Here is a 27714-nt window from a genome sequence, read left to right as displayed (position 1 = left end):
TATCAGATTTTACATATACAGAACGTCACACACATACACACACAGAGAGAGTGAATATTACGCGACAAATACACTACATGGGTTAAAACCACGCGATTTGGGCTGCGTGATCCATTACAAATCAGTCATTTGCAGCAACACTTCCATTTGCGGAAGCCACTCAAGCACTTCGTCTTGTGTCTTGAGAACTTCAATAACAATCGCAACGGCTTCGAGAAAAGACTACCGTATTTTCCTCGCATCAACGTCTGCATGCCTGAAAGCCATTCTGGATCGCCAGATACTGTGCAGGCCCAATAACATGATCATGTCCAGCGGTAGCCCATCATCATCTTCAATAGGTAAAAATTGAATTCCGAAAGCATCTACGGGTAGGTCCTTTTTAATTGTTCGTTGTAGAATGTCCTAGAAGAAAAAGGCTTCCCAACAGTCTAAGAAAACGTGTTCGATAGTTTCCGGTTTGCGGCATATGAAGCAGTGATTTCCCCAAGGTACAAAAAAACCTTTCATTTCTAAATAAGTCTTAACTTCTAGTGTATTGCTATGGAGTTTGAAAAAGCAAGTTTTTGTTCCCCCTGGTACAGCCATATTTTTTACTCGTTTAAGGACTGACTTCCATGGACCTGCACAATGGGATCGGGAGAAAGACATCGCACAAGTCCTTGTAAAGTGTATTGCAAGCCCGTTTTTCGTTTCAATATTTATCAACTGTGACTGCACCACAGAAGTTAGGCTTAACCGATGCTTTCAGAGGTTGAGATATGGTTTTAGCTGATATGCTATCTTGCTATGTGAAAGTTGCGAAGGCAGTAGTAACGTTTACCGCTTAACTGACTGCTTAGCTTGCTGAGAGTAAACTGCAGATAGTTTGAATCATGCCGTGTATAGCGCGTAAAACCTTATACGTATTTCACAGGGCCGGCCGTGGGACCACAGCTGCTGTTGGTTCTGTTGTAAAGTTTAAACGCAAATTCTGCGCTTTCTTGCGCACACAATTCTTGAAACATATTGAATTATGGAACAAACATTTATTGCGTGATGCGTATCGTAGCGTTAGATATGGGTTGCGAAGTAGCGACGCAGCGGCTAGACGTTCTGACTGTAAACACAACGATCGAAGTGCGCAGGAGGATCGGCATCTCTGCTGGCTTCAGGAAAATAATCGCTTCTTTTCATAATTTCTTTGTCCTGTATTATGTTTATTTTGCACTATTCCATGCAGTTCGGAAATGCGGAAAGATTGCTCACGGTCCCGATGCGCGCCGCAAATCTATGCGCCCTGAATTCACTCGCCCCGAAAAGAAAACGCTGCCGTTGATATTCCACTCGCATTCGGCGGCCCCGGTATACTTTGGCGGCTCACGCTCGCGTTTTGGTGAGGGATTAGCATTGATTGTACTTTTTTACGTATATTAGTGCTGAAAGGTATTCGCCGTCGACGTGGTGTACTTAGTCGGCTTTGTGTTTCGAGAAAGTTTTTGTTCGGCGGCCGATCTCGCGGAGACTCGGCCACCGACAGTCGGCAGGCTGGTTTTGTCGGTGTCCCCGGCCTCAAAACCTGTCACACTGGGAAGACATTTGGTTTTCGGTCGTTTTGGTGTCGTCGTCGGCCTAGTGTGACAGCTTGGTCGGCCGCAGACACGGTCGGACGACGAGTTGGCCGACCGTCGGTGTCGTTGTCGGGTCTGCGTCGGCGTCGTGTTGCGCTAGTGTGACAGGCCCTTAACCGTGTAGCCTCCGCCATGCCTCTGCAAGCCAAATCGCCTTTCTCTCCTCTAGTTAACGGAAAATTCGTCTCGGCCCGGGAATCGAACATGGGACCTCACCCTACAATCTTTTGTGCTGATCGCGCTGATTAGTGGTGATGGTTCACATCCGACTATTACATCATTCCTGCAAGTTAATTTCATGAATTTGTTTCCCAACGTAGTGGTTTCTTGAGATTTTACTGACCTCCCATATTTACTAGGATTTATGCAAGAAGTTATGCTTCGGTGCGGTTTTTGACAGTACAGTTTTTGAATGAGTACTTATATTCTGTTTTGCGCAAGAGTCTATACAAGGAATTGATAGCAATGCTTTTTTCGCCACCATGCTATCGTGCTTTATATTTTGGTCTTAAGGGTCACGATGTGCTAAGGAGGATGAGCAAAATGCCGATTTCTCCTTGCACGAAAACATTTTTCTTTAAATTACACACCGAAGGTGTACCTGCTAACAGATGGTTCCACAAGAAAAATATTTCTGTATTTTCTGTAAACTGCCGTCTGTGTGATTAGCCTGAAACAATTGAGCACTGTTTCATTAATTGCAAACACGGAATTCTCTTTTGGGACATGCTGCAAAGAACTCTAAGAAGGACTTTGTTGTAAATTTGTACAGTGTGCTGTATCTCGTTGTTACATAATCTGATTACGAACCTTATGACATGTTTTTCCTTATTGGACTTCATAGCTTTGCCCCGCCGGGGTGGTGCAGTGGTGAGATGCCCGACTACTGTGCCGGAGTACCCGGGTTCGATCCCGACCTCGGCGGCTGCGTTTCGATGCAGGCGAAACGAAGAGGCGCCCGTGTGCTGTGCGATGTCAGCGCACGTTAAATATCTACCAGGTGGTCGAAATTACTCCATAGCCCTCCACTACGGCTCCTCTTTCTCTCTTTCCACTTTCACTCCCACCTTCCTCCCTTCCCCTACGGCGTGGTTCAGGTGTCCACAGCTACAAGTGTGACAGATACTGCGCCTTTCCCTTCCTGTGAACCATTATTATTATTATAATTATTACTTCTTATTACTTCATAGCTTGTGGAAGACGCGTATGTTAGATCGCAACACTGAGCCTGTTCCACCTAGAATTCATTTTAACAGACTAATGCGGCAACTGAAAGACATTTTTGAAAAAAAAAATGACTTTCAAACTGACTGGTTTCCGTCGGTCACAAAGTGTTTTTCTTTGCCGGCCTTTGAGTTGTGTTCTCTGTTATGCAGCTCAGCAACCGCTGAGTGCTTTTTAAATAGTCTGTGTACATACCTCTTTCTGTACAAAACCACGTGTAACAAATATAGTTTAAAAAAAAAAACTGGTTAGCTCAATTGGTAGAGCAACCGCCATGAAAAGGTGGTGGTTTAGGGTTCGATCCTCGGACCAGGACAAATTTTTCTTTAGCTACAAAGTTTCGGAAGAAGCTGTATAGCTTTCAATTGTTGCCGCACGGTTGCGCTTGGTTTGATGTCAATGAGTAATTAGGCCTTGTTACTAGAGCAAGGAGAATTTCGCGCCCTGAACCACGTCATCAACGAACGTGGCTTCAGTATTGAGCTTCTTCTGGTTATTTTGGTAGGTTTTGGTTAATTAGCTACATAATGAGAGAACATTTGCAGCGTATTGTGCCCGCCGTAGAAGAGTTTGTTCCTGCAGATATTTTCTTTCTCAATGTTAAACTTGCGGTTTCTTTTTTTTTTTAATTTTACTGAGTCTGCCTTGAACCACCCTGTATAGGGGGCCGACGATAAAATCAGGATTTTTTTATCACAGGGAGGTAAAAATATTCCAGCGAGAGGACCAAGTATTTTACGGGTTTTCTCCTTTCTCGTTTTTCTCGGCACCTGCTTTCTTTTACAGGTATGAGATAGCGTCATCTGTAAAACCACAAGAGGTGCACATCATCTGAACCTCCAATCAACCACTGTTGGTTCAAAATGGGATAGAACATTTACTGCGTCCCGAGGGTCTGACAGCGACACTTCTCCGGTTCTAACTCGAAGAATATTAAGGAGGCTCACGAACTTCGGCGGAAGAATGGCCATCGCGGCAACGATCAAAATTGCAATAAAGGCCCGTTTACACTAGGCCGACGCGACGCCGATGCCGATGCGACGCCGACGTCGGTTGTCTGCGGGTCGGTCGGCCGATCCTGTCGTTGATGCACCGGTGAGACCCACTAGGCCGACAACGACGCCAGCACGACCAACGACCGCCTGTCGTCATATTGTGACAAGTTCCCAGACCAGCTACGCCGACGAAACGCATCGGCCGACGGTCGCCCGATCAGTCCTCGGCAGATCGTCGAGCAAGCGAAAATGAAATGCCGACGAACGACGTACTGCGCATGGCTGCTCTTCCCTGTGTCATATACATGCTAAAGTATAGGCAAGGGAGGATGGCGGTTCATATTATCACACTTCGGCACTCGCGGGTGTGCTTTTTTCTTTGAACATGAGTCGACGCCGGCCCCGTCGAAGGCGAGTAGGCCTAGCGAGCCCGCAGGAATCGTGTGTGAGATTTCTACGATCGTGGGGAGCAAATTATTATGTTTTAATGAGTGCAAACGGTCATCGAGGGTAAGTTTGATTATAGTGACCTAAGACCGACGTTTGTTTTTATCACGGGACGCCGGTATAGAAAGCGGTAAGCGCCGGTGTAACCCGGTGTTACGTTTGGGGTTGCGAGCGCCTGGGTTAGCGTACCGCTGCAAGCAGTTATTACGTGCGGCGCGCGGCCCCCTCGGTAGCGTTGGCCTGGCGGCTCCGTGGACGGCGGACGGCATGAACGGTCCCAGCAAAGACGAGGCGTCTTTTAACGAAACAACCTTTACTGCAACATCATGAAGAAACGGGCAGTGAAGCTGACCCGGAGAGATTACAGACACTCTCACACAGCTGGTGTCTAGCGTCGTGCCAACGGCGCGTCAAAGTAGTCTCTGTACCAGCGGAGTCGGCCGCTGCATTTTATGGGTTTTCCCGTTCACAGGGAAAGGGTAAACCCTCACAGGAAAGGGAGAGCCAAACATGTTGGTTCACGACGAATGACTCAATCGCAGATGGTCCGACCTCATCTCCTCCACCTCCTGCAGACGGGCGAGGGCGGCGCCCTCTCTGACGAGCTCCAGGCTTGGCCGACGTTTGCACACACACACGCATGCACACACATTTGGCGCGTGGCAGGAACACGTCGAGTCTTGCCCGCGGGCGGAAGCGTTGCGCGGCCGATGAACGGCGTCGAAATGGCCGAACCGCTCGCGGCTCTGCCTGTTGCTATGCGGTGGCCGCGTCAGCTGTCCCACTTCTCGGTGGAGAAACGTAACAGACTGCCCCGCCGGGGAAGGGAGATCCCGAAGGGCAGGGGACTGCATCCGCTGTCCGGAGGGATCGGGATGTTGCTGCTAGCCGGGATCATCCGACTCTGTTTCTCTTGAGCTCAAACAGCCTGAAGAAGTCCTTGGCAAATCCGGTTTCCAAGGCACTCTGCAACTTGTCTTCAGGAGAGATTTCTGACAACCCGCAACGTCACAACCACGCTAAAAACTCAACCGTTCAGCCAGCAAGCACGGCACAATCTTCACTAAGTTATGCCAGACTATTTCCCTCTTATGCCCCCATCTACATTAAAGGGCAGCTCAGCAGCACTTCGAACGCGTCCACAAATTTGAAAATTGCGCTTTCAAAAACGTAATTCCCAATCAAAAATAATACAATGCAATCTGTTCAAAATCCTATGCCAGGAAGAAAAACACCAACAAGTGAAAATTGAGGCTTCTTCTCACGTTAAGGGCTTCGAATTAAGCCATCGGCATTACCGTTGAGATCACCCTTTTCACTAAAGCTTCGGCTGTCCGTTTCTCGGAACAACCGTACCTTCCTGTTTCTGTGCAAAGAAACACATGAGGATGAATCACTCACTTTTCTGAACAACCTATCCCTCTCCTTACGTGTGGCACACCAGTCACGCGATTTCTCGGCACGGACGCATTTGTGCCTTTGGGATAGTCGCTTTCCTTTTCGCGATAGCTTCAATTTGCTCCATTGTTTCTCGCGCCTGCCTTTCCGTTTTTTTTCTACGGCAGCACTGAAACACAGTCTTTCTGATTTCTTTTCGCAACCGTATGCGTTTGCTCTCCTTACGATGGCAGCATTCTTTCTCGCGCCTGCCCTTCCGCGTTTTTCGTCGGCAGCACGGGAATACTAGCCTTCTGCTTTCTTTCTGCAATCGTTTGCTCTCCTTACGATGGCAGCATTCTTTCTCGCGCCTGCCTTTCCGCGGTTTTCGTCGGCAGCACTGGAACACTAGCTTTCTGCTTTCTTTTCGCAACCGTATGCGTTTGGTCTCCTTACGATGGCAGCATTCTTTCTCGCGCCTGCCCTTCCGCGTTTTTCGTCGGCAGCACTGGAATACTAGCCTTCTGCTTTCTTTCTAAGCAATCTCTGACAAGCTAGTGGTTAACGTTCTAGCGGTAACCGGAGCTAGTAGGACACCGGTGTCGTCTGAGTGGTCAAAGTGTGGTGCCGCGTCTGCATCGCGGCCAGCAGCGCATGACTCACCTCCAGACATGTCCGAACAACTGCTCACGCCAGCCCTCAAGCTAGGCATTTCCTCTGGCAGCACCGCGGCTGCATTGCTTGACTCACTTTCATTCAAATCCGAACAACCGCTCATGCCAGCCCTCAAGCTAGGCATTTCCTCAGGCGGCTCGCCACTCACGTTACACGGGTCCTCCGATGAGCCGCATCGCTCAGCGCTAATCGGCGCACGATCAAGCTACTTCGACAGCTGGGGCGCTTCGGATAGCGTGAGGGTCATGTGCGCCACGTCCGCGTTCGCACTGGTGTTGCTTTCGCGAATACAACCTAGCGTGGTATTGGGGCACGAACGATTCTGACTTTGCTCTGGTCGTTCACTGTCGCCTTCGCAAGTCTCGCTCTCTACAGCGGACGCGCACTCCTCGTCGGTCTGCCCTGGCTGATCACAACTCGGGGTCTGCGCAGTTTCCCTGATCGGCACTTCGTTTTTCTGCGTGCCCTGCTCTACGACACAGCTGATTTTGGAAACCGAAATTTTCTCATCTCCGTTGCGCTCTCCACGAGCGTTTGCTTTCGACTCGAGAGGCAGTTCAGTTACTGATAGTTCCCCACACTCATGTGATGGAACTGTATCTCCTACAGCTACTTGGGTCGGCGTGCAGTTCACCTCGCTTAACGGCGTCACTTCGGACTTCTCGCCGTTGGAGCTGGCGCTAACCTTCTCAGCTAGTGGCTCGACCAAGGTAACACGATACCCCTCTGTTAGAGGCTCGGTCGGCTCGCTACTGCGGTCACGTTGCTCGGCCGCTTCCCCAAGCTCTTTCTCACACTCCGGTGCAAGTTCGATTTGCTCCCGAACTTCCGCACTGTCTAGCCATTCGCTTACAGCGGCTTTCAACTGGTACGCCAAATCAAAGTACGACTTGTAACAATTGTTCTCGCTCTCATATCTCTTCCGAAGATCATGAGGCGTTATCTGATATCGTATCAGCAATGACTCTTTTAGTGCATCATAATTTTGAAAGCTGTTGCCAACCAATCGCTTGATTTCTTCTGACGCTTCAGCGAAGAGAACAGCTACCAACTTTTGCGCCCAACTATCTCGCCCGATGCGTTTATTTCTGCAGACACTTTCGAAGTCTGCCAAATAATTTGCCATATCCTCGGCGATGAGGAACGGTGGCGGACCGTCTCGCGGCATTGAACTGTTACAATGAATGGCATTAACAGCTTTAATCTTTTCCACGCTCATTCCATGTGCTGAAATCTCCAGCTGCATCAGTTTGCTTACGCGGGCGTCCTCTTTCTCGTAACGTTCCCTACGTTCACGATCCTCTTTCTCGCGACGTTCACGTTCCTCTTTCTCATGACGTTCACGTTCCTCTTTCTCATGACGTTCGTCAATGATCTCAAGGCATTCCAAAAGCTCGTCATCTTCAGCTTCCAACGCAAGAATAGCCTTTAACACTTCTGGTTTTCTGAGTTTGTCTGACAAATCCAGACCCAACTCCTCCGCAAGCTCCAGCAATTTCGGTTTGCGCAACGACTTCAAATCCAAATTCATGGCTGTTCCGAATGCTGCCTTCTCTACTGCCCACTATTGCCTTGCTGCACTTAACCCAGCAACAACGACAACACAATTACCAGCTCTGTTCTCTACTTAACAAAAGCCTGGCAAAACTCAGTAGAAGAAAGTCCCGCACTCACCGAACCTCGCAGCCAAGAATCCAACGCAGTCGTTCCGCTGCAGGCAACCAGTCATCACACAGGGCTCGTTGCACTGCTCCCGCCTTTTCGCTGAGCTGCTTTGATTCACGAGTCACGCCTCGGACATCGCTCTTCCCACCAGATGTTGCACCTCGGTCAGGCCTGGCATCGTTTCACCGACCACGGTCGCTGCTTGGTCGTCCTCGTACCTCCGCTGTTCACCAGTTGTTGGACGACGGTATCGTCTGCCTCGTCCCTCCAACCACGGTTACGGCTTGGTCGTCCCACCGATGCCTACCAATTGTTACGTTTGGGGTTGCGAGCGCCTGGGTTAGCGTACCGCTGCCAGCAGTTATTACGTGCGGCGCGCGGCCCCCTCGGTAGCGTTGGCCTGGCGGCTCCGTGGACGGCGGACGGCATGAACGGTCCCAGCAAAGACGAGGCGTCTTTTAACGAAACAACCTTTACTGCAACATCATGAAGAAACGGGCAGTGAAGCTGACCCGGAGAGATTACAGACACTCTCACACAGCTGGTGTCTAGCGTCGTGCCAACGGCGCGTCAAAGTAGTCTCTGCCCCAGCGGAGTCGGCCGCTGCTTTTTATGGGTTTTCCCGTTCACAGGGAAAGGGTAAACCCTCACAGGAAAGGGAGAACCAAACATGTTGGTTCACGACGAATGACTCAATCGCAGATGGTCCGACCTCTTCTCCTCCACCTCCTGCAGACGGGCGAGGGCGGCGCCCTCTCTGACGAGCTGCAGGCTTGGCCGACGTTTGCACACACACACGCACACACACACATTTGGCGCGTGGCAGGAACACGTCGAGTCTTGCCCGCGGGAGAAAGCGTTGCGCGGCCGATGAACGGCGTCGAAATGGCCGATCCGCTCGCGGCTCTGCCTGTTGCTATGCGGTGGCCGCGTCAGCTGTCCCACTTCTCGGTGGAGAAACGTAACACCGGTCTGCCGAGCAATGTTGAGGGCGGCTGGTAGTAGTCGGCTGCACTCGTGGGGCACAAATAACATCGTTTTAATTCATGCAAATGGTTGAAGAACATACTTCCGGTTAAAAGGAAGCAGAATCGAGCCCTGATAGCATCGAAGAAAGCAAATACAATTAGCAGGAAGCGCCGCTCTCGTGCGACGTCAACAACCAACTTCCAAACATTTCGCATGCGGTATATCGCCTCATCGGCGGTTCTTGCGGAGTTACCGCATTGCGTAAACGCGTAATGTGCAGCCGTAGCACGAGAAGAGAAAAAACCCGAGTAAAGTACAGCCCGGCAGGCGGTTGTTTTGCCATGAGAACTAGCCGCTTGTGTGTATGCAAAGAGATGTAAACTGCAGCAGCGATGGTATGCACTCGTCATCGGCGCATTCCCGATAAAATTTCTCGCTCACACGGAAAATGGCAAAGCGTTTACTATTACCATGAAGTATTCATTTAGCGAATACGGGCGCTATTTGATGAACAAGTGGTAAAAAGCGAGAAGCAGGTATCAAAATCAGTAGCCCCGGGGTCTGCAGCAGACGAGAGACGCGGCTGTGGGCGGGGCGAGGTGAAGGCAGCGACTGCTATTGGTCGGCGCGGACAGTGAGGCATCGCGTCGTCAAAAATCGGCCGACGGCCGCCCGATCGCTTCGCTCTCGGCGTCGGCCGACCAAAATCCCCGTCGGTCGGCCATTGGTGCGCTGTCGGCATCGGCGCCGTGTGACAAGCACGGCGAACACGCAAAAATCGCGTCTGGCGATGGTCGGCCGACGTAAATCGGCCTAGTGTATACGGGCCTTAATTCCCAACGGTAAAATTTGAGGAAACAAAAAAAGAATCACCGCACCTGATGGGATTCGAACCCACAACCTTTGGCTCCGGAGGCCAACGCCATATCCGTTAGGCCACAGGTGCGCAACATGCCTTGCACGTTATTTATTCCAGTAAAGCGAATTAGAGACGAAGAAGAGAGTAATATTGTTATGTGTTGTAGCAATACCGAATTGAAGACACCAAATGAAGGACAGCATCTTGGGCAAGAAATTAGAGCTCGACGGCGGCAATAAGAGCAAGCGTGCTCTTTCGTCGTCGATGTATGCCTGTCGCGCTCGCCAGCGTCCAATTTAAAGTCGAAGAAGCATTTAAATAAAGCTACTTAAGGTGATTAGCATAACCTCGAACATTGTAGAAATAGACGTGAGTGGCCACAATCATTCCAAATAGATCTCGGCGCATCTTGAGCGGCCGCGAAAATGATAAAGGCGCTTCACACAACACTGAGCGTAAACAAACAAAGAATACAATCTTTATTTGCGGCACTCGTTGATTGATAAGGCCTCATGCCAATAGCTGCCAGCAGCAACAAAGATTACAAGTATTCGCGGCATTACTCCTACTAAAAAACATCTCGATATTCAAACATAAACTGAGAAGGGTAGACATAAGCATGAAATATTGCGGGGCATCAGCATGCGTGTGACAGGGCTTAAGGCGAACATGCACGATCTCGATGGATGCACGGCGTAGCTGGGGTGCTGTCGCGCCGTCGTTAATCACTTCCTGGTCTGTTGTTCGATGCGGCGGAGGACTATGGTCCGAAGTACCACCATAAGAGCTTTTCGCTGAGTCCGCGATGGCGATTGGCTGTTTATACAAAGACTTGGTCTCCCGGCTTGTATTCTGCGTACCATTGTTGTATGTTGTAACGTCCAGCATTGATGCGCTGCTGGGTTTTAATGCCTAGCAGGGCTAGTCTTCGGGCTTCCTCTTGTGGCGCTTCCTGCCCCGTCGAGATGGCGCTGTGGTTTGGGCACTCGACTACTATGCCCAAAAATCTGAGACCGAACTCCGGCCGCGGCGGCCGCTTTTCGATGGAGGCCGAAAGCAAGGCGCCCGTGTGCTGTGCGACGTCAGTGTACGTTAATGGGGCGCAGGTGGAGAAAATCTCTTGAACCCTCCACTACGGCGTCTCTCGTAGCTCGAGTCGCTTTGGGACGTTAAATCCCACAAAGCAAGAAAACTATCTTGTGACGCTTCCTATTTAAATTGAATGTCTGCCATTGTAAGCTGCGTCAAAGGTTCGGCGATGCGAGAAACGCCCCTCATAAATCGCCGGTAGCACGAGCAGATCCAAGGTATCGGCGCACTGCTTTCTTGCCACCATGCTGCGGAATCCGCGTGATCGCAGCTGTTTTCTGCGGGTGTGAGCAAACTCCGCCCTTGCTAACGATGTGACCATGGTAGAAAACGACGTCGTGTAATTAAACTGGGCAAATACGCCACCTAAAGCCCGCCAGTCCAGTATCCATTACTCGCTGGAACATTGCCGGGACGGAGCAGGGGCCGAGTGGCATTACTTTGATCTCGAAGAGACGTCCTTCGTGATGAAAGCGATCTTCTCGCAGTCTTCCGCCGACCTCAATTCGACACTATACTCGCTCTTCTGGTCCATGAATGAGAAGTATTGAGAGTTGCAGAGCTGTTCTAGTGTGCCGTTTATGCGGGGGAGCTTGTAGACATCCTTCTTCGGTACATTGTTCAAGCGGTCGTAATCGGCCTGGAAGCTAAGTGTGCCCTCTTCTTGACTTGACTAGACTCTTCTTGACTTGACTAGAGCGACCAATGCCACCCAGGAGTTCTTTTATGGCTCGATGACATCGTTTCAAAGCATTTCCTCCACTTGATCGCGGATGGCATGTCGTTCTTGCGGTCATACATGGCATGGGATTTGACGAAGCGTTCGGTCGGGTTCGTTCGTGATAGTGCGGTGTGCGATCCATGGATTTTGTCGCACCTTCGAAGCGCAGATCAAGAGCGCTCGCTGTAGCTTTAAACAAAAGCGCGAACGCACTTATGTCTGCCTTGGTGGGTTTACATCGAATGTGGGCTGCTTGGCTCTGTACGGTGCATCGTGAGAGGGTTGGCTGAGAAGGGTAAATACATCTCGGGTGTCCGCTAGTTCATGGAGGAAAGCGATCGTCGCGCCATTGTTCAGGTGCCCGTATTCTTTGGAAAATTTCGTGACCAGCACATGAGCTTGTTCAGATCGTAAATCGCAGACGCCGCTTGTGATCTCTTCCACCCTCCAAGAGTGAGCACCTTGGTTTATATTTCAACACTTTCAGTGGTTTCGATGTCAACGGTACCCTCGGGGTGACGATACTTGTTCGACGCGGTACACTACATACTACGTCGCAGACATTTAGGGTAACATGATGTGTAGAAGGTGCAGCAGCAGCTCTGGCTTTCTCTGTCGAAAGCTCAATGAGCGTTGATAGAAGGCGATGATCGCTCAATGTTCACTCAGAGTGTTCAAACCCAAATTCACGTCGTGGGAGCATTGGTATAAGACCACGAAGCTGGTAAGATAAGTACGTTTCTTTACTCTCCTTCATCGCCCAGACATCCTCCTGATGGCATAATAAGGTTAGCCGAAGCGGTTGTATTACCGGGCTATCATAAGTAGCTTTTACTTTCTTGAGCTCGGTAGCGAACGGTTCACTGAGGGTCAGCTCCGTGCCAACTAAGACAGTAATCGTGGTTTCGTCTGCAGTCATTTCAAGATCAGTTGTTGGTGTCCTTGCAATGCGCTTTGGCCTTGGTGTCTGATATCCACTCCGTCATGTACTGAGATCGCGCCCGGGGTACCTCGTTGTGATTTCATTGGGCGCCAGTTTTAAGCCTGCTGGCATGGTTCTTGAGTTGTCGTCGTGTTTAGCGTTGGTGTAATTGTTTCAGCGTCTTCAAACGCCGTCGGCGGTGGAGAATCTTCAGTTCACATTCTAGCAACCTCATCTCCAAAGGTTGCTCTCTTTCGTTTGCCCTGGAGAAGATAAGGGACCTTTCTTGCATGTGGCGTCGGCCCGGTGAAGCAATGCGGGCGTTGAATGTTGAGGTGGAGCGGGATAAATGTCTTGGCGACGTGTATTCTGCCCTGCGTACGTATATAAGTCGATTTCCAGTGGTCGTTCGCTTGGATGAGGTCGCAAGGCGTCGAGGGAGAAACCACGCAGACCAATTCGTCCGCATGACAGTGATGAAACATACATTCGGCCTCACTGCAGTGGAAGCATAGTGGAAGGCCACTTGTAGCCCTCCAGGCATCGCACTTTGTAGGGCTTGAAGTACGGTGGCAGGCTTGGCGAGCGGAGACCAGAAGCCGGTGTTGAAACGAAGCCTGTTTGCGTCGAGGGTGGCTTGTGGTTTAGTTAGAAAAGAGATCGGCGTAACGCAGCCGCAAATTCATCGCTTCTTGTGTCGGAAAAGTCGGAGCCGTCGCTTGAGGAACCCGCAATTGCTTGCTGTACTTTTTCACAGATGGCATCTGTCAGCATCGCAGCTTAAGACTGCGCTGGAGATGGCACTCTTCGGTGCAGTTTTTCACGAGCGATTGCACGGATAAGGTCCCGTAAGTCACTGATAGTGGTCTTCATGTCCGAAAGAGGTGCGCTGACGTGTGAATGTCGGCTTTACTGTCTAGTCAGAAGTCCGGGTCTGCTCTATACAGGACGCTTCTGCTTCAATTTGGCAGCGGTTTTCCGCGGGTTCCTGACGGGATTGACAAATATTGAGTCCTTTATGCTTCGCATTTGAATTTTACCTTCTTTTCCTCGCACATGTCAGACTCGCCACGACACAAAAGGCGCTTCATTTATTATTAGCGCTTGTCCCTTCTTCCGGTGTGTGTATGTTTCCTGGTGCAGTTTCAAACTAGCTCAATCATCTGCTTTACTACCACGTCTGCAAAGACTGAAACGGTAGGGAGCTAGGCTCTGGGCTCAAAGAGGAGTTCGGCTCTCTTTCCTCACGATGCTTGCGAATACCTTAATTAGCGCCTTCTTGAATGATATTAAATTGTTAGCAAAGACTCTTGCTTTTCAAACTACTTGCCGGTGGTACCATCAACGTCGTCCCAGTAGTTGAAGGCTGCCACTCGCTCGTATTGGCCTAGCCACTCTTCGGCATCTTCTCCCTGGGTGCCATGGAAGATCGGTGGCATTCAGGGCTGCTGCATTGCAGAAACTGACGCTACTGGCTGGATTATCATAGATGTCGAAGCTACCTTGAAGTGTCCAGTGAGAGCCAGCAGTAGCATGTTTACACGTGGTGGCATTGAAGTCGGTGGCTGGCTCGATGCATTGTGGAAAAGTCGTCTGGGGCGAGACGTTCAGGGCTGTTATCATGGGTTGTAGTGGGTGTCTCGACCATGCAAAGTTCCACGAGATGTCGTGTCCTTGACAATCCCGAAGACAAGACACCAAAAGAAGGGCCTGATGTTGCACATACATTAACCCTTTATTGAGCTCACTTATGCCTGCAAAAGAACCTAGCAACTCGGCGGTGGCGGTAAGAGTCAAGATTTTTTTCTTTAAATTCAACCTGCATAAATAGCATAATTACAAGGGAGGCAAGCTTTTCTGTAAACACATACTGCATAATTACATAGTCCGTTACAAAAACAAGGCATACTCTCTAATAGGTAATAAGAAGCAGGGAACGATATCAATTTGAATCCAATTTTTATGGAACTCTATTTTTCTTGCCCCATTGTTGTCCCGGTAAAACTATAAATGAGGCGTGTGCAGGGCAGTCTGCATTAGAATTCAACTGGCTAAGGGGGATATTTCCCTTTCAATTAACGACCACGTGCTTTTCGGAATTCCTTGATGATTATTCTTGAATTTCGGTCCGTGGCAGCAGGAGCTATCACTACCTCCTCGGCTCGCGCTGAATTCTGGTTTCGGAAGGAGGGTCCATTAATCTGCTTTTCCTGGTGAACGATAGCAGCCGTGTAGACATCTCAGGTACGACGACTCCTCTACATCTACTTCGCATACACCAGGTCGGGAGCCGTATTCTCTCTAAAGCACCCGAGCTTCCGCTTGGCTGCTTTCGTGCGTGTCGATGACCGTGTTAAGGGGGAGCGGAGAGACCCATATGGCATCACAGTTTTTGGGGAGTTCCTCTGAAGTGAAATTGTTTGGATGTGTTGGAGGAACGAGAAACAGGGGAATGAATAGGGGTGTTGGTGAGAAAAGGCTCAAGAAAAGAAGGAATGTTCACTTATGGGCTCGTGCTTCGTGAAAATGTAACGTTAAGCACTAACCTTTTGTCGAGGACATGTATGTGGCAAGAGGACCATTTCAGTAGAAAAGCCTGCGCGCCCAGCGTAAACAGCTCACAATCTAAAAAGTTCTATTAAAATACTCCCAGTCGCGGAAATATGGGGTTCCTTTGCAATTCTGCCCTCTCTATGCGCCAGCGGAGTTCCCGATGGCATCAGGCAGGTAAGGCAGTGCGCGTTCTTAAACTTAAATTGATGGAATTTAATTGGTGCTGGACTCAATGGCAGCTCCGATACATACGTTGTTCCGCACAATCTCGATGACGTCACATCAGTCCAGTCCTCATCTGCGAACTCTTCCTCAAGGTGCGTGCACTTTCGCATTGCCGCGGCTTACTATGGCAAAGATGGGGCTACTCATGGCGCGCTGTTGGCAATTTTCATATGGCTTTTTAGCTCTAAAAACACGTACACAAAAGAAAAGTGATGGCACGAGACTGGTCGTAGTGCACCTGGTGTATTTCACAGCAAAAATGAAACATGACTAACGAAGACACATGCGCACACTGAAAAACAGATCCCCTTTCACCGAAACAGCTTAAGATAACCCATAGCGGCCGACACCGACGTGCCATTATACCCCCCTCCCTTTATATTGTTACGGGGAAGGTGTACAGTCCGAAAGATGTCTGCACAGCTAACTTTGTTGACAGCACTAATTCCACCACCCTCAGCGTTGTCTCCTTCACGGAATCGGTTTCACTTCATCATCTTCAGCACGACTAGCGAATACCGCTAACACTACCCCCCTCTGGAAAAGCGCAGTCCCGGTGCGGTCTACGTTGGTGAAATAGAACGTGCGTAAAGGGTTTCAGACGGGACACAAGCACTATTTCGGAGGTTGGTGCTTTGGTCGAGGACTTCGGTAGTACAGATTCAACTTCGTATGTGACGTCGGTCACGGGGCGCAAAACACGGTAAGGGCCTGTGTAACGAAGCAAAAGCTTTTCACAGAAGCCTACTCGACGGCACGGAAGCCACAGCAAGACGAGAGATCCAGGAGTGTAGTGGGAGTCACGATGACGACTGTCGTACCGGATCTTTTGAGAACCTTGAGATGCGAGAGCCTGGCACGAGCTATCCGGTGGGCATCATGAGCGCGGGCAACGGTATCAGTGGCGTAAGTAGTGGTGGCGTCAGCCGCGGGTATGGAGGTGTCGAAGGGCGGTAACGAGTGTCGGCCAAATAATAAATAAAATGGGGAGTATCCAGCGGTAGAATGGACAGAGAAATTGTAGGCGAATGTCACAGAATGGAGATGAACGTCCCAATCGCTATGGTCGTCAGACACCTACATGACCAGCATGTCTGTGAGGGTACGGTTAGACGTTCCGTGAGGCCGTTGGTCTGGGGGTGATAGGCGGTGGTGAATTTGTGGCGGACGGAGCACGAACGGAGAATTTCGTCAACAGCTCGCGACGGCAAGCAACGGCCATGGTCAGTTAGTAGTTCCCGAGGAGTACCATGATGGATTCCGTTTTCTTGAAGGAAGTCAGCCATGTCTGTGGCGCAGCTAGTCGGGATGGCTCGGGTAATAGCGTATCGAGTAGCGTAATCGGTGGCGACGGCGATCCATTTGTTCCCCGAGGCGGAAACTGGAATGGGGACAAGAAGGTCAACGCCTACACGGGAAAACGGGTCAGTTGGTATGGGGATTGGATGCAAATGGCCTGAAGGCAAAATTGTGGGCTTCTTCCGACGTTGACACAGTTCACATGCGGCTATGTACTGCTGGACAGAGTGGTAGAGCCCAGGCCTCTAGAAACGTTGGCGCAGGCTGTCATATGTGCGCGATACACCCAGGTGGCTAGCCATGGGAGCAACATGAAACTGTTCAATAAGGGTGGAACGCCGGTGTTGGGGAACGACGAGTAAAAGAAATTTGCCATCTGGTCGCATATTACGTCGGTATAGGGTGTTCTCGTGGAGCACAAATAGGGCGAGAGATGGATCAGGGTGGTTCGAGGTAAGACGGAGGATAATGGAATGCAGCGAAGGGTCTAATTGCTGTTCGTCGGCAATGTTAGAAAAGGCCGAGACAGACAAGACACATGCGTCATTGTCAAAGTTGGTAGGACTAGGGGAGTCGACGGGATGGCGGGACAAGCAGTCTGCATCTTGGTGAAGCCGGCCGGACTTGTAGACGAGGGAAAAGGTATATTCTTGTAATCATAGCGCCCAGCAGCCCAAACGACCAGTAGGATCTCTGAGAGAGGAAAGCCAACACAAGGCATGATGGTCTCTTACGACAGTGAAATGGCGACCAAACAAATAAGGGCGGAAGTTTGTAATAACCCAGACAAGCTCCAGGCACTCTCGCTCTGTGGTAAAGTAATTTTGTTCGGGCATTGAGAGGAGGCGGCTGGCATACGCAGTCACCTTTGTACGGCCGTGTTGTCGCTGAGCGAGTATAACTCCTATGCCATGGTCTCTTGCGTCGCTGCGGAGTTCAGTACTGGCGGATGGGTTGACATGGGCCATGATGGGGGGAGTTGTGAGAGCAGCAATAAGCCTGGAGAAAGCTGCAGCTTGTTCAGACCCACAATAAAATGAAAAGTCTTTCTTGAGGAGGCGGGTGAGAGGTCGAGCAAGGGCTGCGAAGTTCGGGACGAATCGTCGGAAATATGAACATAGACCAATAACTCTTCGAACATCGCTGAATGATCGCGGAGTGGGAAAATCTCTGATGGCACGAATCTTGCCAGGGTCAGGCTGAACGCCGGAAGCATTACCCAGTGACCAAGTGACCAAGGACTTTGATTTCTGGTGACCGAAACTACATTTCTTGGAGTTCAGTTCAAGTCCGGCGCGGCGAAAAAGCAAAAGGATTGTAGAAGACGAAGGAGATGGCTGTCAAAAGTAGAGCAGAAAATAATTACGTCGTCAAGATAACAAGTGGTCCACTTGAAGCCTCTGAGCAAAGAGTCCATCATGCGTTCGAAGGTTGCTGAGGCATTGCAAAGGCCAAAAGTCATGACTTTAAATTCCGTCCCTTATTAAAATTCGTCCCTTATTACAAATGAGGCGCCACTCGAAAAGCGGGAATTATTGATCGCAATGGAATATTTGGGCAAAGCCGGCCGGCAGCCCAAAATGAACACCGCTCAAATCTGATCTTAACTTTCGCAAACAACCTTCTAAATTTGAAAATGATGATAACATTCGAACATCAACAAAATACAAAAAGAATACTTTAACATCATCGTACAAAGTGATCGCCTCTCCAAAATTTTTCCTGTGGTTCTCCGGGTTACATGCAGACGACCAACACATTTTCAAAATTGTGTAGTCCCCTCTACTGTCGGTAAAGCAGATCCTGTGGGTTGCTTGCCGTGCGGAAAGAATCGATGCCAAGTTTGCAAACACATGCAAACAACGACGAAGGCAAAGAGCATACATTCTGTTTTTAAACACTCCATTCGCGAAAACTTGAATTGTGACTCCAGGAATCTGGTACACATGCTCGAGTGTGGCGAGTGTCAAATGCAATAAGTAGGGCAGACCGAGAACCCCTCCCAAATTTGATTCAACAACCATCGCGCGCACACTAAATCTCTTCCCCACCTTCCCCTGTCCAAACAGTTTCAACAGAAAGTCGTGAATTCGGCAAACTCAAGGTTATCCTGCTCCAGAGCGGGTTCCATAGCAACCGTGAACGGGAACAACATTAAATTTAATGCTCTGCAGGCCGGTGTAAATGAGAGCCCTGGTATTCCTTCTGCACTTCAAAGTTGAGTTACCCCCTAAATTACTCCCTCAATCTGACCCAAACTGCCAAGTCAAGCTTACTGCTAGTAGCCCGAACGAATGGCAGCCTCCCCCACCATACACACAATGAAGGCCTGCAACTCCTGATTTCGTCGCCTCAGGTCATATCGATTACCGTGCTTCCTTACATGTGCCGTCTTTCATTCTCCTTTTTTTCACTCCCAACATGGGCCTGTTTTTTATGTTTTGCTTTTTACCCCAACCATCACTACAATACCATCTTCCCTCCTGCTAAACCCTGTTTCCCTCATTGCCTCTCCGACACCCGCTTCTTTTCCTCTCTTCGCCTTTAGAACCTACCCGAATCGTTTACATTCTCACTACTGATGAAGGCCAGCTTCTGGTCGAAACGTTGAGTCCAATAAAATGTTTCTTTAAATGAAACGTGCACTTCACTCTATAATTTTCTAAGCGGCCAAGCATGCTAAATGTTCTCGCATATATATTTGTGTGTGTGGGGGGGGGGGGGGGGGGGGGGGGGGGGGCGGGGGGGGGGTGCATGTGCGCATCATTGTTAATTTGGTAGTGAAGGTGTGCATTTGCTGATTTTCGCCTAAAAGAAACTATGCTACATGTAAATGTTCAGGTTCATTTTCCACATTTTGTACCAGTCGTAAATGCAATCGAGGTCACTTTGTAGTGAAATGTGATAATTGGCTAAATCGGCAAAAATGCAATTGTGAGAAATTAGCATGTACAATATTCGAGGCTTATTGGGATGTGATTATTTAAATTAAGAAGAGTGGCGTCTCTCATAGCCTGAGTCGTTTTGGGACGTTAAACCACACAGACCAAATTAAGAAGAGTAACGAGCCAAAGACGCTTCCTTGCGGCACGGCTGATGTTATATCATATTAATATTAACAATGGTGCACTGCTGACCATCATAAGTAAAGTTAGAATCATGAAAAATATAAAGAGTCTAATCTGAGCTCGGAAAGATTTCATATTGGTCGGCAGTGTGCTACACGATCAAATCATTCGGCAAATCCCAAATAATGCAATCGGTTTGTTGGTTACAATCATGTTGAAATGCAGGTCAGTAGAAAACTCACATGACAGGGACTCACAAGAAAATTTTTTTTTGAATTTATGAGTCTTAGAGAAAATAGAATACTTCCCAAGTATTTGTAGATGTTTGGAGTGCATATGGGGGTACCAGCAGAAACAAATTACGCAAAGGACGGATATAACAGAGGCTAGACGGTGCTGAAATCGGAGTGACTGAAAAATTTATTAATGATACCATAACAAAATAACCTCCTGCAATATTAACAAATTGCATGGGGAAAATGCAAAATGTAAGCATTGCGTTTTGCTCACCTTCCAAATCGATAGTCTCTCCTTGAAAATTTGAAGAAAATCAATGAAGAAGGAAACATGAAGAAAAGTAAATTGAAGCAAGTGAAACCATTGGTCAAGGCAAGACGGGTTGTTTACCGCTTTCCGATGGCATGTGGACAAGTGCATATATAGGTCAGACACAGATATAGGTACCTTAAAACACGTTTGTAGGAACATGAAAGCTTCCTAGGAGGGGGAGACTCAGGAATATATTCGGCGGTTCATTGCAGCATGAGCAACGAGGTAAAAAGAAAGTGTGTCGACGTTCGAGTGTGTCATCATATGTATATGTGTGTGTATATATATATATATATATATATATATATAGCATAAGTAAATAGACGTACTTGGTTGCTAGAGCAGATCAATCAAGGGGAAATGAGGGTGCTCGTTATGGCTTCAAGACTGCCAGAACCGAGACCCCTGTAAGCTACAAGCAGATCAATCAAGGGGAAATGGGGAAATGAGGGTGCTCGTTATAATACATGAAGGAAAGAAGCCAACAGTCGGCGAGGCCAAGGAAAGCTTTGGGGGATGGTACTTTATATCGTTTTTTTTTTTAATGTTTACTTGGGTAATCACAGAAATTAGTAATGTAATCTGTTCAGGGGAAAGATAATTAGACACAAATTAGAAGAAAAAACAACGTGCCGATGGTGGGAACCGAACCCACGACTCCGAATAACGCGTCCGGCACTCTTCCAACTGAGCTACATCGGCCGCTGTTCCCCTTGCTACTTTCTTGGGTATTTATGTTGTATGTATACGAACCTTGAGAGTGTTCACCAGCGCCACCCTCAGTCATAGCGGCGGACGTGGGACGTCCTTTGTTACCGCCAGCGTCACGTAGAACGTGATCAAGAGCGAGGGCGAAAACTGTGCTAGAACCCTCTTACGCTACCTATGGCTTCAAGACTGCCAGAACCGAGACCCCCGTAAGCTACAAGCAAATCAATCAAGGGGAAATGAGGGTGCTCGTTATAATACATGAAGGAAAGAAGCCAACAAGGAAAGCGTTGGGGATGGTACTTTATATCTTTTTTTTTTAATGTTTACTTGGATGATCACAGAAATTAGTAATGTAATCTGTTCAGGGGAAAGATAATTAGACACAAAGTAGAAGAAAAAACAACGTGCCGATGGTGGGAACCGAACCCACGACCTCCGAATAACGCGTCCGGTGCTCTTCCAACTGAGCTACATCGGCCGCTGTTTACACAGAGGTTATACACAAGTGAAAAATAGCTTCATACTGTTTCCAAGTTTATTTGGAGTCGACGTTTCGGCAGGAGCCCTGCCTTTCTCAAGACTGAGGGTACATGGTTCTTGTTTTTGTTCTTATAGTGTTGCCAACTCAAGAGGTGATACAAACAGAATATGGGCACATACAGGTGAACCAGCTGGTCACGCACAACGCACATACTCACTCACGCGCGGTGAGCAGGGTAGGCACAAACGGTCATCCACCCGAGGTGCCGGCCGGGGGTCAACTTTATACAATACAGGCAGCGGCGGAACAACCTCGGGAGAAAAAAGAAAGAGAGGAAAAAAAGAAGAGGCGGAGGACAGTGTTTGCTGCAGATGGTGAAATAATTTGCGGTTCTCACTAAAAGATGTATACCGCTGACTCCCGGCCAGCGCCTTGGGTGGATGACCCTTTGTGTCTACCTCTCTGCGTGTGTGTGTATGTGTGAGTTGTGCGTGCGCAGCTGGTTCACATGTATGTGCCCATATTCTGTTTGTATCACCTCTTGAGCTGCCAACACTATAAATAGACAAACAAGAACAGTGAACCCTCAGTGTTGAGAAAGGCAGGGCTCTTGCCATAACGTCGACTTCAAATAAACTTGGAAACAGTATGAAGCTATTTTTCACTTGTATATATGTATACATATATTATTAGAGGTGAATAAACTATGCGCCACTTGTTCAGTAGAGCTTTAACAACGTCAAATAAAAAGACGCATCCTCTGTCAATGAGTAGTTCACGAGGTGCGCCATGGCATAGGGCGAATCGTTCCAAAATGAATGAGGCTACGTCTGACGCTGTGGAAGATGGAAGGGCAGCGGTTTTTTCATATCTCGTCAGGTGGTCAACCGCGACGATGGCCCAACGATTTCTAGCGGCACAGTACGGGAGCGGGCCGTATAAATGAATACCGGCGCGATCAAAGGGACGTGATGGGAAAGGTAACGGCTGCAACTCGCCAGCAGAAAGATGAGTAGGGGTCTTGCAACAATGTCAGACGAAGCATGAGCGAACGTATTAGAGAACAGTTGTACGTGCCCCCCCCCCCAGTAGTATCGCAAGCTTAGGCGATGGCATGTCTTGAACATTCCCGCATGGCCGCATTGTGGGGCAGCGTGAAAGCAGTCGCAGATTTGCAAGCGTAGGTGGCGGGGAATGACTAGCAACCATTTTCGGCCGTCAGCACTGTAGTTGCGGCGATAACGAAGGTTGTAGCGAATGGAGAAGTGTGATGCTTGGCGGCGAAGCACACTCAATGGAGAAGCAGCCGATGGATCTGAGAGGAGCTCAATAAGAGAAGCGACCCAGGGATCTCTCCGCTACGCAGGAGGCATGTCACTGATGTGAAATGATGTTGCCGAAGCATCCAAGGTGGAAAAGCTTGCGACGTCATTTGAAAGGGGGCAGCGAGAGAGGGCATCGGCGTCTTGATGTTTGCGGCCAGCGTGGTAGACTACGCTTACATTCAGGGGGTCGAACCGGAACCAGAACAGAAAACCGGAACCGAAGCAGAATTTTTGCCAGGAACCGCAACCGAACCGAACCCTAATTTTGTCCGCAATCTTGGAACTGAACCCGAACTTGAACAAAAAGAAGGAACCGTTCCGAACCGGTTCAAGGTATTCTTCTGACCCACTTTTGCTGGCCACTTACCCTTATTATTTTTTTCTTTTATCGCTTCTTGTAAAAAGCCTTCTATTTCCAAAGCACCACTGCACACCGCAAACCCACTGAAAAATCGTCCCTTGCAAAAAGATGAAAAGAATAAAGAAAATTACCTTGCCACATGCATATCACCGATCTCTTGCGTCAGAACACGGGTGGCCACTGCACTGCGCACTGGCGCAAATGACTAATAGAGAAAATTGCCCCATTCGAGAGCAGGGGAAAATAGCATATAATTCATAAGTAGAGGTAAATATTTAGACAAATAAATAATGTGCCACACAAAAACGAAATCACGAATCTGTTAAAAATATTTAGGAAATCATTTTATTTTAATATCCATCCACAACTTCGCAATGAGTCATTTTGCGTGTGCATAGCAGCCGTATGCAAAGAGATGCCAGCAGATGCGATATGGTTGACCCAGACGTAGAATAATAAGCCGATGCTGAAGTTGAGTGGGCGCCTTGGGCAGCAATTTACCGGTCCGTTCTTGAGTTGTATATGAAGAAGTCGATTTCCAATTTTGTCGATCTGCTCTTTCTTTTTGTCCCTAAGCAATGTCTGCTTGTTTTATTTCTCTTGGCAAGTTAAACTATGCCAAGAGTGAAACTCTGGTGTCAAATTTAAACACTGGATGGAGCAAGGAACTGAGTGGAAATACTGTTAAGCGGATAAATTCGCAACCTCTATTCGATGTGCTATCATTTCTGCTCATGCAGCTACGGCGTCAAAAAAGAAAAGTTCCGAGTGCAGTAGAGAAATGGAAATGCTAAAGCCTGAGCGTTGCTGGTGCACACGCTACATCGTGCACCCCTTGTCGAACATAACCAGCGTTTCATTGAACGCATCACAGTTCACCGGTGGTCTGTAATTGGTTTACAGGAAATGAAAAGCGCCGGAAAGCAAACTCGCTGCCACATCTCGCGGACAAATCTCGCCGACGTGAGACTTTGACACTCATTGCACACTTCTGATCAAAATCAGGCATCTATTTGCGTCATTAAGTCAGAAACACATCTACTTCCGGTTGGCGTGACATCATTTGCCTGGGACATCGAAATTGGTTGTATGGCTATTTCGACTTGTGATTGATTGTTCTTTTACCATTGGGATATACTTTAGTTGAACTAATCACCCTATTAACACAATTTTATTTCTGCAGCATCCTCGCATCATCCTCTATCGATCACCACCTTACATTTGATCCTACCCCTTCTGAAGACGACAGAACGGCTGCGGCGACACTCTGTACACAGGACCCCGCCGACATAGCCAAGAAAGACTTTCGATCGCCTTTCAAAAATTAGAGGGCCTCTTAGACGTCTCTTAAGAAGAGAATGGCGAAAGCCTACCCTTCCTTTCCTATCATTTGCTCTCATCTTTTGCTTTTATCGACGTTCGTTGCAGTGCTACATGTAATTATAATTGGTTTACAGGAAAGAAAAGGTGCAGTATCTGTCACGCTTTCTCCGGCAAGTGCACGGACGATATACCATCGTTCCTGTCGCGTGGCTTTTCTTCCCACTAAACATAAAAGGGGCTAATTGACATCTAGTAAATGTCTAAGCCAAGAAATGGGCACTTCTAAAAGAAGTTTCAGTTGAGACGTTCTCTAGACCCCAAGGCTACAAGCCTTCCTGTAGCTCCGGAATAGCTGTGCTAACGCTACGCTAGTAGAAGTCTTGAGAACTTCTCACCTAGAAACTTTTTATACCTGTTTTAGACATTGCTTCTAGCTCTAGCTGTACTATAGCTGTGCTAGTAGACGTCTTTAAATAATCTTGCAAATTTTATTGGTGCGTCTATACCACCTATCGATATTGTGCCATCTCCTGCTGTGCCTGTCCGCTGCTCAAGATTCAAACCTTCAGCAACTCACCCATTTTTTTCAATTTTCTGTAGCTTAAGTTCTTGAAAATAAATTGAGAAAAAACTTGTTCATCAAGCAATGAGTGGTACATGTGACTTCACATGAGGAACTGAGGGCTACAATTCTACACTCAATGTGAACACACATGCTAGTGCACCAAGAACACATGCTTCTTCAATCTGCGTAACTTTTTTATTGTACTGAATATACAAAAAGCAACCGTTAAAATAATTAACACTATATAGACTCTTGCAGCAGCTGAGCATCTTCTGCAGAAGCAAAAAAGCCAAATGACCTGCACAGGCACAAAAAAGAAACTTCAGGTCATTGGCATCTCTGCACAGTGCGCTGGCTTACCGGAGTGAAATCAATCAGACCCGTCCACTGATGTGGTCCTGCATGAAAACAAAACTCCCGCAACTTGCAGAGATACACAACTATGAAGTGAGCTGAAGGTAGTGGTAGCTAAGCTTACCATAAACATTAGTAACTGCCTTTCCTGGTGGTCCTGGAAACAAAATTTTAATTGACCTGCAGATTGAAAATATCAAAAAAAGTTGAGGCGATTGGCATCAGTTCAGAATACACCGACGGTAAAACACAGCGACCTACCGTCAACTCAGTAAGGCCGAAAGCCACTCCACACGATGGGTCCTGCATGAAAAGAAAATAATTTTTGCAGCTTGTACCACGAAGTGTGGAGTCTAAGCTGTGTGCGACGACTTACCACGTCTTCCAGAGTGCTTTGAAAACAAATTTCAATTAACCTGCACAAACAAAACAACCTTTAAGAGAGCCGAGGCAACCGACGCCTAATCAAAATGCACGGGCTTACCATAAATGCAAACAGAACCATCCACACAGGGGGTCCTGCAAGAAAAAAAAAATTCCGCAGCTTGCAACGATACACAAAATTATGAAGTAAGGTGCAAGTAGTGGCATTTGAGCTAAGTGCACTGACTTACCATAAACATTACGAGCTCCCTTCCCTGGCGGCGTTGGAGACAAAAATATTAATTGACCTGCACACATACAAAATAATGAGTTCAGGTGACTGGCATCAATTTAAAACGCACCAACCTACCATCAACTCAGTAAATCCAAAAAAGCTATTCCGCACAATTGGTCCTGCATGAAAAAAAAAAATTGGCAACTTGCATCACGAAGTTTGGAGTCTAAGCTCTGTGTGACAACTTAAGTCTTCCAGAGTGCTTTGAAAGCAAATTTAAATCAACCTGCACAAACAAAAAACCTTTATGAGAGCCGAGGCCACCGACGCCTAATCAAAATGCACTGGCATACCATAAATGCAAACAGAACCATCCACACAGGTAGTCCTGCATGAAAAAATGGCTTACAGCTAACCGTAGATGCAATAAAGTCTGCACTGAACTGAAACATTTAGCAGAATGCGCAAATGCCAATGCATAAACTTACAATAAACGTGACAAGCTCAGCCACACTAAGGCATTTTCGAACACATCATTCACTGTTTGGAATGGCACCAGATCTGATGCAGAATAGATGTTCAGACAAGCTCAAGGAAGCAAAACAGTACAAAATGGCACAAAAAAACATAAAGCAGTCACAAGTCACATTACAAATGAGTTCCCTTACATGCTTATGTTACATAATATGAAGTATTTCCTCCATGTTTCAGTAAAGTGCTGAAAATAGGCCCTAAATAATAATAATAATATAGTCGTCAACCCGACTTTTCGGCCTCTGTAGGGCATGTCGAAACGAACAAAAAATGAAATTTTGTATAAGAAATCACTTTACATAAGCTTCTGATTTCCACTATGATGGTACGGGCCAGAAGCCCGGTCTGATGCTTGACGGTCATGCTGCACAATGCTTACACAGACAGACGGTAACCAGCGTTCGATGGCTGTACTGCTGTCGGCACCTCGAGGGCCATCACGCTGGCTTAGACAGTCTAGACATGAAAACAAACCTGCCACTGCCAGTTCGTTGAGCCAATATGTGCAGCTACTGCGTCACACTGCATACAGGGCCCCATATTTCTAGCTTAAACTTTTTTTATATAATCACATTTTTGACCCCCTTGAAGCTTGGAATAACGACCCTCCACAATACATATTATATGGAGGCATGGCAATTAGCAGTGGTGCCGCAGGGAATGCGAATGAAGTATGAAAAATCGAGCAATCTGTTGCGATGATGCAACCGAAATTTCAGGAGTTCATATACATTAGTTGTATGAAGCATGTTGCAGTGAAACATGCGGTGTTGCAGTCGGCGACTGTAAAATATTAATTACAGCACATTACTCCATGAAATATTTACAGCACCTTTTGAAACTAAAAGATGTGCTATATGACAAGTACAGAATTAGAATATTGTAGATTTTCACGTCTGATCATAAACTAGCTATACGAAAGATTAATTTCAAATTTATAGGCACCGACAATGCCATCTCTGCAGAAAAAGCTTGTGAGAAATGACATGGTAATAAGTAATCAGCAATGTTCACTAAAAGCTTTTAGATAATCATTTATCTAATCATTAAGCTCTATATTGCACATGTCCACTTTGCTGTAGGCAAAAAAGCTGCACAGAACAAAAAGTCATCTTCAAACAATATATACAAAAATGCGCACCTTTTTTCTGCACTGTTCAGGCGAGCCTGGCAGTTCTTTAGCCAGGCCATTATCCCAGCACGAATGTCTGTGTC

The 27714-nt window shown here is 47.8% G+C and overlaps 1 non-coding gene across 1 annotated transcript; it reads right to left on the bottom strand.

The window, feature by feature from the left end:
- Positions 1 to 9835: 9835 nt before the first annotated feature.
- On the bottom strand, positions 9836 to 9908 carry TRNAR-CCG (transfer RNA arginine (anticodon CCG)). Its single transcript has one exon. It is a non-coding gene; the product is annotated as a tRNA-Arg (tRNA).
- Positions 9909 to 27714: the final 17806 nt, after the last annotated feature.

The sequence above is a fragment of the Amblyomma maculatum genome, chromosome 7, assembly GCF_055883805.1.
Source record: "Amblyomma maculatum isolate TAMU_Amacu chromosome 7, ASM5588380v1, whole genome shotgun sequence".
NCBI lineage: Eukaryota > Metazoa > Arthropoda > Arachnida > Ixodida > Ixodidae > Amblyomma > Amblyomma maculatum.
The sequence above is the reverse complement of the archived record's forward strand: the minus strand, read 5'-3'. Positions and strand labels throughout refer to the sequence as shown.